Raw genomic sequence first — 11,935 nt, 5'->3', positions numbered from 1 at the left:
TCCCAGACCCTGTGGCTTCCTGTCTTGCTTCCCTGTTTCACAGACCTTGTTCTCACCCTGAAAAACGTGAGCACCCTGTGCATCCTTTCTAGAGGGATTTGCCTTGCAGACTGGCAGGCACTTATTCCCACATGGCACTAGCAAATTCCCTTGGCTGATAGTGCTTTCTTCCATTCCTCTCTTTTTTGTTACCAAAGCGCTCCTTTTTCCCTTTTCTTGGCACAGCTTCTGTCCTCACCACGTTCCACCAAGGACATCTTCAGTGGACAATCACCACGTTCACTTGCACTGTTGTCTGTCCTTGTTCTTGTTGCTCATCTCACTGTCCTTTCTCATAATTTATTTTGAATGTATGGTACAGTTTAAAGCCTGCAAACAAGCTGGTTGTGCAGACTTTAATCCTTAAGTGATGGCTGTGTATTGTCCTTCAGGATGGGTGAACTACTTGACTTATCTAACTGGAGGTGTGGAAGTTCTGTACACAGACATAGCTGTGAATATATCGTATGGATTCACATCTCACCTGATTCAGGATAGTTCATGCCTAGGTATCGCATCAAAACCAAGAGTATGATGTTTTAGAAAAGGAAACTCCCACTGGACAGAGAACCTGTACAGATATAATTTGTCATATGCATTTTATTTGCATGTTAATCCTTGTGGATGCTTTGTATCAGAGCAGATTGGAAGGACTGATTTCTTCTTTATTAACAAACTGAAGTATGTTTGCAGAGCAAGGGGTATTAAAACATCTTAAAGCTTCAATACATCAAATACTTCAAAATTGCAAAATATTTTACTCTTTCAGTCTTTCTTGGTCTTCAGTTCTCTCAGCTGTAATGTGTAAGAACAGTGACAATCACAATGAAGGGCTGCTTTCAAAAACATTTTTACAGCTTTCCTAAGGGTCAGAACTTGGTTTTTCACAAAATGGTACATTCACAAATTTATTTCCAGAAAATTAACTTTATCTTTTACGATGAACATCACTTTAAGTCTTACAAAGCACTGTAATACTTATAACACTTTTCCTTTCCAATAAAGTTGATTTCATTTATTGGCTGGCCTTGTCTTTGCTTGTTGTGTATTTGTTTTACAGAAAGTGCTGCTGGCATTTACTGTGTCCTCTTAATTATTATGTCCACCAGTTAGCAGGTTGAGTTGTATTATTAATTTCAGGTTGTAACTTGATTGAAGTGGTACAAGTTAAAAATAGATTCTTTTTGTCTAAGGGACAAGACCTGAAAAAGATAAAGTAAAATGCCTTGAGTACTTATTGGAATGCTGGATTAAAATTTATTCTGAGGTTCATGAATAAAGCAACTGTACCTATTAATTTGCTCTCTCTTAAGAGACAATAACTATACAAGTAAATCTCTAAAGGTTCTTTGAAATTGTTGCCCACAGTCATTTCAAGGCACTACTTCCGTGGAGTCTCAGCAGAGTTCTGTCCTACTTAAGAGAGGTTCAAGCTCTTTGAGGCAGGGTGACTTCCAACTTCTGCCCTTAGGAATCTACATTTTGTTGGAAATATGCTATGGGGACAAGAGACAAAGCAGTTGTGAAAAATATTCATTAGTAAAGTCTTTTATAACCCTTTTCTTAAGTCATCTCTGCATTTCCAAACGTGTCGCTGCTGTGAGCAACTTTGTGAGAATGAATTCAAAGCCAGTAACCAATGCCTTGGATAATTTCAGCTGAGGTTCAGCCTTATAAATTTCAGAATGCCCCATTTACCAACTGGTCAGTTTGACTTAAACGTTTTCTAAATGCAGCCTTAGAGGGCTTGAAAGAGCAGGAGAGGAAGAGGAGTTGTTTCAGCTTAAAGTATTTTTAATTATCATTAAGAATTTGTCAGAACAATTGAGATGTACAGATTCTTCTGTTTTCTCCTGATTTAGTTGTTTTTTTTTTGTTTTTTTTTTTCCAAAAGAATAAATTGAAGTCACCTTCATTAATGTATCCTCAAGTCTGTGTCTGAAATGCTCCCTGCTAGGCCTCATTTGTAGCTTCCATATCTCTTCATTGCAGCAAGGTGCTATATAAACTAGCAAAGCTGAATGCTTTAAGCCATGATTATGTGGAATTCCGTGTGTAACAAAGTTGCTTGGGAAGCAAAATAAAACCTACTTGGTATACAATTGCTTAGCTCCCTGTGCAGCTTTAGCCCCTTGTGGGTGCTAAGCTGTTTGTTTCAAAATCAGCTCCTGATTGTCTATAATCCACTGCTGCCACATTGCAGTGCACATCAGATACTTGAAAGCTACTGCTCTTGTTCTTCACTCTGCAGAATGAAACTCCAAAGGAGTGCAAAACTCTGTTGTGCAACTGAAGAAGTGGCCTAAATGATTATGTAGTGTAGGCATAAAAATATCACTGTGCTATTTGTTATTCGATCTATCTCTCATGCACTGGAAACACTGAGATATTTTTATGGCTGGGATGTGACCAAGAGTTCCTTTTACCATTACAGAGGCAACAGATGCACACAGCTTCACTTCTGGTACCCTTTTCTTGCTCATCTGGCTACTGCCAAAGCAGCTGTCATCCAGGAGCCCTGGAACTGCAGTGCAGAGGTAAGTATCACTGCCTTCAATTTTACAGATCAGAAAACTGAAACACAAAAATGTAAAACAAATTGCTTTTCTTGTGATGCTATCATTTATAAAGTTCAGCTCTGGTCCATACAAGTTTATCTGTTTGACCCTAGTGCTTTTCTGTCCTTTTGGGGAGCATTTCTTTGATCACTGTCAGTGTTTATCCTGTGACAGAGCCGTTAGGTTTGCACAAAGGGGAGAAAAAACAATGGATGTTTAAGCACAGGCATGTAGCTCATTTCAGTGACAAGGCAGTAGTGCAGAGAGTTCAGCTCACCCTGGAAGATGGTCTAATCCTTTTTAGGTTTGTCACTGACAAATACATGATTACCAATCCCATTGCAGATGTCTTCTAAGTTATTATTTTTCTTAAAGGTACAACATGTCCCAGTGCTTTCTGTTAGAACTGTAAATACTTTTGTTTCTTTCTTGAAGACCCAGTGGATTTTTTTTCTTAGACATTTCTGAAGCCATTTGATTCTGGGAGGCCATTCCAGCACGTATAATTTGCCCAAAACCTTTTTCTTAGTCACTTTGCAAAAAACTGTGTTTCTGAATCTCTCAGAGACACTGCTCATGCCCTATCTCTGCAAGAGGGTTGGAACTAGGTGATCTTTAAGCTCTCTTCCAGTCCAATTCCTTTCTTGATTCTATGATCTTGTACAATTGCAAATATTCCTGTAGAACGCTTAATTCTCTGCGGTCTTCCAACTTAGATTTCATCAAAGCGAGTAGAAAAATTGAAGTTAAGTTCCTGTTACAGATAAAAGTGAAAAACATAAGGTTTTTAAAAAGAACATATGGATACAAATGTACGTATTTAAACAAACATGTTCCAATCAGCTCAGATTTCTCTTTTCTTTCTCTTGTGATCAAAATGTGATAAGACACAGAGGATAGTGAAGTCCCTACAGGGCCAGATCTGAGTCTTGCAAAAGATGTTAGGAAAATTTCCAGTGATTTCTCTAAGTCTCAGACCAGATCATTGTTGTCAGGAAAACATCAGTGAACAATATGGACTCACTGTGTGCAAAACTCCTGTATAAAGTTCCGGATGCTGAACATTTTCAATGCCATTTCAATTCTATTTTGAATATGGACTACTTCCGCTAAGTGACTCATTGTAACCTAGGCAAAATAACCTTAACAAAATACAAGAAACCTACAAGCAGGACAGCGAATTTGTAGAGATGAGAATATAAACAGAGATGTTGCCATGGAAATGAATGTTGATTTTTATACCATTTTTTCTGATCCAGTTCTCAGAGAATAAATAGGAGATTTGCTCAGTTTTAAAGGGAATGATGCTAGTCAGCTTACACGCCAGTTTATGAGATCTTCCTGTCAATGTGTAGGGAAATAATTCAGTTACTAAGTACCTTAGTGTCTCTAGAGTTACAGCAGCTGTGTAAGATGAGAATCTGTTCCTGCAGTATGTCTTTAATATCTAACTTTCAGACAATTCAAGATTTTAGCACTGGAATATCCAAATCTCATGCAGATGAGTAGTGCTCTGATTGCAAATGACTTTTGTGATGTTCATGTGCTGCTTGTCTGTGGAGAGGGATCATTTTTGTACCTTAAGAAAGAATAGACAGTTCTCTGAGGTATCTTCTCATGATGCCACAAGCGTATTGCAATACCTAGTTAATGGCAGCTTTGTATTGATAATGGACTTCTACGAATCATGAGGAGCATTAAAAAGAAAACATTTTCTCATCTATATGTTCAGATGCTTTCTAATTGCTGATGTGTATTTTAAATAACTTTGCAATTCCTTGTATTGCATTATTCAGGTTTCTCAGTGTCTCATACAAAAGTGACTGAAATGCAGCCAAAAAATTTGCACACTATTCTGGGGAATACTTTGTACTGCACATTTTTTAGCTTGTTAGTAAAGGGTAAGAATGTGCACGGGTACATTGCATGCCCTCACTTTTATTTTCTACTTTCAAATGTAGCTATTTTTTCATCTGTAATAGGTTGTAGATGTACCAACTTCTCAATAATAGTAGAACTGAGAGGAAAAATACAGAACAAGAAAAAATATTGAATATTTGCTGGTGAAGCAGATTGTGTTAGAAACTATCATTCAAATTCCAGTGAGAGATGAGGACTTCCTGGATCTCACATTCTCAACACAGTCTGTAGGATTTGCTGTTTCCTGTACTGCACAGTCCTGGGGATATTCTACAGCTACTGACAGTTACATTTGAAGTGCTGGAAGATTTAAAGGAAAATTACTTTATAAGAAATGTGAAGTCCTAACTACAAGTTCAATACATTTGCGTAAATGTGACCTAAAATACTCCTCTCACACTTGCACTGTTCTTTAAGCTAAAATATTAATCATTTTCTTGTGGAAGAAGAACATGAATGGAAAGAAAAGAACATACAATAGGTGCCGTCTGTTCTCTCTTTATCTCCCCTTGCTCACCCCTCTCCCATATTTTTCCTTTAAATATATATATATATTTTTCTCTATATACATATTTTTATATTTATTTATTTATTTTTACATATATATATATATATATATATATATATATATATATATATAGAAATTTTATATTGGAATTGCTAACTGTGGTTGCCTGCCAGGCCTCTTTCAGGGAAAAAATGAGACTGAAGGGTAGCAGGACTGTTGGGAGGCTGGTTGCCTAAGGGGCTAGGGATGAAATCTTACTTCTGCGATAGATGGTCACAACTCTTCTTTTGCTATTCAGTCATGAGACAGCAAAGGCTTTCAAGGATCGACAACAGATTTATGGAGAAGCAAAGGCAAGAAAAGATGCATGAGGATGTTTCCAAATGAATTTCTTCACCCAGTGCTGCTAGAAAAGATAAATTTGCAAAATCTCAGGCTCTCAATAGGTCATCCAGCCTTCCTCCTCCTCCAAACAGAGTATCTGCTCTGGTCCTGACAGTTGTTTGTCTAGCCAGTATTCAAAGATCACTATTGATGGAGATTATTTTGTCTCCAGGCAAAATAATGCCTCCTTCCATGTCCCTTTTCATGAGATATTTTTCTTTGTATGTGTCTTGAATATTTTTTGTAGCTACTATTTGTGGTCTATTCTCTGCGGACATCAAAAGAAAAAGATTTTTTCTTCTTTCATAAAAAGTTTGCAAGTCAGCACACCTGATGGGAGTTGTTTTTTTGTGGGGTTTTTTTTTTTTTTTTTTTTTTTTTGTATCTTGCATTTTTCAATGCGTGTTGTGTACCAATAACTGCAGTAATGGGAGTTCAGATCTGAAAACAGTGCCTGACTACTGATCAAATGTCAGTTGTGGATGTTAGAAGACCTAAAAATGTGAAGTTCAGACTGGAGTTTAGATGGTGTATTCTGGCTGGGGTCCAGCGTGGCTAAAAATCCATGTTGATGTAGAGACAGCAGCCATAACAAGCTGGGGTGATGGGCTGCCAGCCAGGCTGTTGTAAAGTACTGGAAGAAACCTGTTTCATGTGTCAGATATAAACTGCGTAACAGAGCCAGGGACAAAATGCATCCCAACATTAATGTCCAGGATTACCAGCTGCTCACACAGCTTGTCTGGGGGCCAGGCATCTCCCAGAATGCCAAGAAATATCTGGTAGCTGTCATATACAGATCTATTCTGTGAGGCACAAAGAAATTGCATCGAGGCCTTCAGAACATCAGAAAATGCTACAAAACACTCTCAGAAGTCAAAAACACTCTTGGGAGGTAATCTTGTCCTCTTAGGACAGCAACCATGATGCTGGTTCCCATTCCAGCTTTTGCCACTCCAGAGTGGATGCAAAATACAGAAGCATATTGTCTGCTGTCACAACTCATCTGCGAAGCAGATGTTTCTTTTGGGGGAATTATTCATGCTAAAGATCACACTTCAAAGTAAACAATAATTGTCATTTGTTGCCTGTTTAAAAAAAAAATAAATGAAAGCTGGAAATCAAACTAATGAGTACATTTCCTCAAGGGAACAGACAGAACAGGGAATATGATGCTTTTGCAAAAGTTCTGATAAATACAAATAGGTTGCTCTGAAAGAAATGCCTCTTTATTTCTGTGGAAACTATAGTGGATACAAAGAGTACAGTAACACTGATAGAGCACATTTTCAGCTACAAAACACTTTTTCAACAGTCACCACCATTAGTTGTGTATTTTTGCCAACTCTGAACAGGAGTCTGCATGCTGTGCACAAAAAGTTCTGCGCAAGCAGATGTGACCCAGTGTTTCACAGCTGTTACAGTGGCATCACTGCTAAGAAAATGTCTATGTGGTCTGTCTTTCATCAGTCTGAACAGGTGGAATTCAGAAGGCACCAATTCCAGCTACGTGATGGGACAGTCCAGCCAAGATTGGCAATATGTTCCATGGTCTTCAAACTGTTAGGGGGCCTGTTGTTACTGTATTGTGAGAGAAAGGTTGTCTTCTTCTCTGGCCTGACTCTGGAAGTTTGAGCCCCCAGTTCAGTAAGCACCGTGATGAAGCAGGTCAGGATCTGCAGTCTGGGTTAGCTTTGTAAACCCAGTTCTGAATGTAATGTGTCTCAATTTACACAGGCTAAGAAGTCTGCAGAGAGAGTAAGCTGCAGTGGGTTTTCTGATGGGCCACTGCTTTACAGCCTACTAGTTAAGACTCCATTTCAGGATGCTAATATGACTTCACATAAACCAAAAGCAGCTGTGTTTCAACTCACTATACGGTTTATCCCACAGGACAGTTCTCAGCTACCTTGATTCAAGTACAGGATGAATCATGGCCTCTGTGTGTACACGAATAACCTGGGAAACCAGACTTGTCATATGGTTCTGGGACTCAGAGGCTGTGTTTCTACTAATAAGTTAAATGGTGCCAAGGAATGTTCTCAGGAACTGACCCAAGCTGTCTGTGTAGCTGCACTGCCAGAACGATCCTTTTGCCATAGAGCTGCAGACCTCTATTTTGATATTTGAGATTTTGGATTTCCTTAACGATGGTAGCCAACAAAATTATTTCATCAGCTCGATTCTGACCTTTTCTAACTGACCACATGTCATATTTTAAAGCACGAGAGATGCCTATTTTGCCTTTGTACCAGCTCCACAAAGAATGCTATATAGGAATTCAGCAGAAAATTTCCACCTGTTTACTGTTACTGAAACCTAAGAAGTTATTTCAAAAAATGAGGAAAAATACTGTGATTTCTACTATTTGTCTCTTCTTGGAAATTCCATGGATCATTTATCAATGAACCAAAGACTAATTTAAAAACTTCTGAGGGTATTCTGAAGATAGGCTTCTTCAAGGCTTCTCATCATCAGTTCAGAAGCATATGGCCAGACCTAGTGCAATTACTTGTATGAACTTTGAGAGTGATTGTTTAATGCCATAACCTTCATTATGTTATGCTAAAAACGTTCCCTGCAAGTTTGCGTCCCAAAGATGATGCTGTTTTGGTTGGACTAGCTTGAGAAAAAATGCTGTATGTTTGAGCTCTTGGGATGAGTGTTTTACTTGGAAGGTAGGAAGAAAATGTTGATGTTCTCTGGATTTGTGTGTGCTAAAGCTGACAATTCAAGACATGGTGTGGTAGTTTTATTCCTTAGCTCCTAACAGAAGCCTGTCTCCCTGAGCTGATTCCAGATTTATGAGCACGGTGTGTAAATTGTTACAGAACAGAGTGCTGGATAATTAAACAGCTGCTTAGCACAGAGCTCCTTCATTCTTTAATAAGCAGATGTTTTGTCTTGTTGCTGATTTCAAACATCCCATGGTAACATGCTATATGCATAACATTACTCATATTTTTAATATTTTGGTGTGTTCCTAACGAAAGATCAAAGCTCCGTGCCCCATTATGCGAGGTTCTGCACAGGCAGTTGGCACAGAAGAGATCCTAAATGAGTGCCAATCAGCGCGTCTCAACTGAGTGCAAGGGAACAACAGCAGTTCACGCTGGCTGACATTTCCCTTGCAGATGTCAGACGAGATGCCATGATTTACATACCAATGGCAGTGAGTGGGAGGATGAAGTAACAGGAGGAGCAGAAATGAGCAGGGATGCAGAAGTCGGAGCTTGCCATTTGCCTTTTTCCTGCAGCTGAACAATAGCAATCTAAGTTATTCATCTCCATCCACCCCTCTTAACAGCAGGATTCGCTTCTGATGATATCGTGTGGCCTTTTGAGTGTGTTAGCAGAGGAACTAGATTCTTTTTTTGTATTTACCTTCTGTGTTATCAGACACAATAAGCAATTCCCAAAAGGCAGATGAGGTGAATAAAACAAAGCATCAGGTTAAATGATGTATATTCCTTATCAATTTAGGAAGATGTTTGTGCACCGTGATTTTACGTTTTGTACTGTGCTGGATTTAAGAGTGACATGTGTGCAGAGCCATGGAAAGCAGGTGCAGCCCGGAGTCCTGCCCTGCTTGTGGTCTCCCTTTCTGCTGCTGAAGTTGCTTCCTGGGACAGTGTGTTCAGCAGCTATTAAGAGCACGTGAATAGCAAGAGAAATATTATAAATATCAGGAAGTGGCAGCCAGATTGTTCCAAGGTTGTGTATTGTGTGCTAGTGAAGCAAGATAGCCTGACTCTGTTATCAGTGCTGTCCATCAAACTCTGATTTCTGTATCTGTATCTTCCACGTATAAACATTTCTATTTGTGAGCTTCACTGGGAGGAATTCAGACAATGTTGATAATTTTGGACTTTCTGATCTTCAGGAGGAATAAATTTGCCCTGTTAGGGAATGCACTGCTCCTATCCCTAACCTGTGTTATACACATTTATACATAATCTCAGTATAACTATAATGGGAATAAAATTTATGCTTTAATTCATGTTTGTTCACTGGTTGGGAAAAAGTGTCCATGAACTGCGAGGTAGCAGATCTGCTTATTCCATAGATAAACTGTTGTTGTATGTGGTCCACGTTCTGCATTTTTATATATCATTCCAATTCCTCAGCTGTTTCAAATTCATCTACCTCTCTGAAAGTGAATGAAGCAGCTGTGCCAAATTCAGAGCCTGGCTGAGTCTGGCTTAATGTCTGGAGGTGCTGAATTTCCCAAGGCTGGCGCTTCAACCATTAACTGATGCAGAAGAAACAACTGCCTTAGAATGTCTCTCTCCCTTTCACATAAAGGCAGAATTCTGAAATTATTGTGTAACATGCCCTTCTTCCCATTACACGATCCTCATTCTGTTCACCATTATTTTTAATAGACCAATTTTCTCTCTTGCTTTTCATCCACTGAGTCTTTGCTATTATTATCATCAAAGTGTCTGTGGGCTGCCAGCATTTGATATTTCATTTCACTGATTTAATTATGTCTGCAGCCTGTTCTGGGGCTGTTTATTTTTATAGATCTCCAAATCCTCTTTTTTATCAAATTGTTTACATCTGAATCCATTTGTTCACTGTTTGTATGTCACTTTGCAATTGTATCCTCTTCTACTTCGCATTTGTTCCTGAGGTGTGTCTTAGTTCCATCAAATTTTACAAGTTTGTGGGCAGACAACTAAGAGGAGAAGATCTTCCTAACTAGGGGTGAAAGGAAGTTCTGGACACAGCTAACACCATCTGCTTTTTCACCCCTGCTTCCTGCAGGCATATGTGAGTTTGGAACCATGTATGTTACCAGCTATTGGGAACTGACAGCTCACAGGAAGCTGGGAGAGTATTAGATTAAAGGAAGAGACACTTTACACGTTTGCTCCTGTATGTGCAGTTTACAGAGGGTATAAATATGTAGGTATTGTAGGGTATGAATAAACAGGGTGTTTACTGAGCTTAGTTTAGTTTCCAAAGAGTGGAGATTCTTTGGCTCTGGGCATCCTGGTCTGCTGATTGGCAACCCTGCACATAGCAGGGGGGTTGAAACTAGATGATCATTGTGGTCCTTTTCAACCCAGGCCATTCTATGAGTCTATGATTCTTTATTGCAGAGGGTTGGAGAAGGTGATGACAACAATATGAGTGTAAGAGTGAAATTTTGGCTTAGCAGAGCTTCGTGACACAGCATGCCACCAAGAAAGCTCTTAGAACTATTGATCTTCTGGGGAATTTCAGTCTTGCTTTGAATTTTGCTGACTGACCTCCTGTCATTGCAACTACTTCAGCAGTGGTGATGCACATATGCATGCACGTGCTGCAGTTCTGTTGAGTTTCTTGCTTCTGCTATAATTAAAAGTCCATAAATAAGTGCTTCTAATGCACTTGACTAGAGAAAGTAATTGCTGTTTAAATGGATAATTTATTGTGTGCTAATTAAAAGCCCAATAGGTGAGAACATTTTAATGAAATGTAACTTAACTTAATAAGGAGGTTTTTAATAATCATTAGTAGCCTGAAATACACCTGATGCAGCAGTTCTGTAATGACAAGCTCTAATTGATGTTTTTAACATATTTTTATTGTGGATAAATTGCTGTTTTGTTGTATATCTCTTTTCCTGTCTTTCACATGCACAGCTTCCTAGCAGGAGGCCCAATTCTACTTTATTACAGTTGATTTTTCCATGCTGTGGGAACTCTCTCCCTTATGCTGGTCAACTCATCTCAGTTACACCAGCATGAAGCAGGATGTGAGCGAACAGATGTAAGGTGCTGCCAGCTTCTACTGAAGAAAAGGTACTAACTTTTAATTTCAGTTGACTATCAGAATGTATAATACAGATCTGCTTTTTTTCCTTGTTTGACTTACAGTATGAGGCAGGGAAACCCTCAAAGTGTCCAAGGTTCCAACCACTTATCTTAGAGCAGAATGGTTATACAAAAAGAAGGGTCTCTCTTGGTAACAAATTTCACTTTCAAAGAAGGAAGCTTAAGAACAGGGGCTGGAAAGTGAATGTGCCTCACACAATGGAGCAGTGTGCCAGGAAGATATTTGAGCTGGGAAGTAGCACCTGATTTAAGGACTGAGAGAGTAGATGGCTGATTTTCTTGGCAAAGATAATATGAAAAAGCAGCACTGACTTTTGCAGGATGAGAAGTAATGGCCCTAAATTGCCCCCAGGGGAGGTTCGGGTTGGATATCAGGAAAAATTTCTTCTCAGAGCAATGATGCGTTGGCACAGGCTGCCCAGGGAAGTGGTGGAGTCACTGTCCCTGGATGTGTTTAAGAAGAGTGCAGACGTGGCACTGAGGGACGTGGTTTAGTGGACAAGGTGGGAATGGGTTGGTGTTTGGACTGGATGATCTTAGTAGCCTTTTCCAGCCTTTCTGATTTCACTGTGCCTTTTTGGTGTCTTTTTCCACCACTGGGCAATAACTTTTTTTACATTTCTGAGAATTTGAAGAATGGTCTTCTGAGACTGAAAAGCACAGAACATAGAGTGGAGGCTGTTAGTAGCTCTGGTGGGATG

At 39.2% G+C, this 11,935-nt stretch overlaps 1 long non-coding RNA gene across 1 annotated transcript in view; it reads right to left on the bottom strand.

The window, feature by feature from the left end:
* Window positions 1–678: 678 nt before the first annotated feature.
* LOC122165405 overlaps window positions 679–11,935 on the bottom strand; it is a 142,491-nt gene continuing 131,234 nt past the window's right edge. The window contains exon 7 of the long non-coding RNA XR_006170465.1: window positions 679–3,351. This is a non-coding gene — a long non-coding RNA (uncharacterized LOC122165405). The remainder of the gene's footprint in view (window positions 3,352–11,935) is intronic.

Source organism: Centrocercus urophasianus, unplaced genomic scaffold (assembly GCF_019232065.1).
Source record: "Centrocercus urophasianus isolate 14NV4802_14NV808 unplaced genomic scaffold, USGS_Curo_1.0 seq_29, whole genome shotgun sequence".
NCBI lineage: Eukaryota > Metazoa > Chordata > Aves > Galliformes > Phasianidae > Centrocercus > Centrocercus urophasianus.
This window is presented reverse-complemented; position numbering and strand designations above follow the sequence as displayed.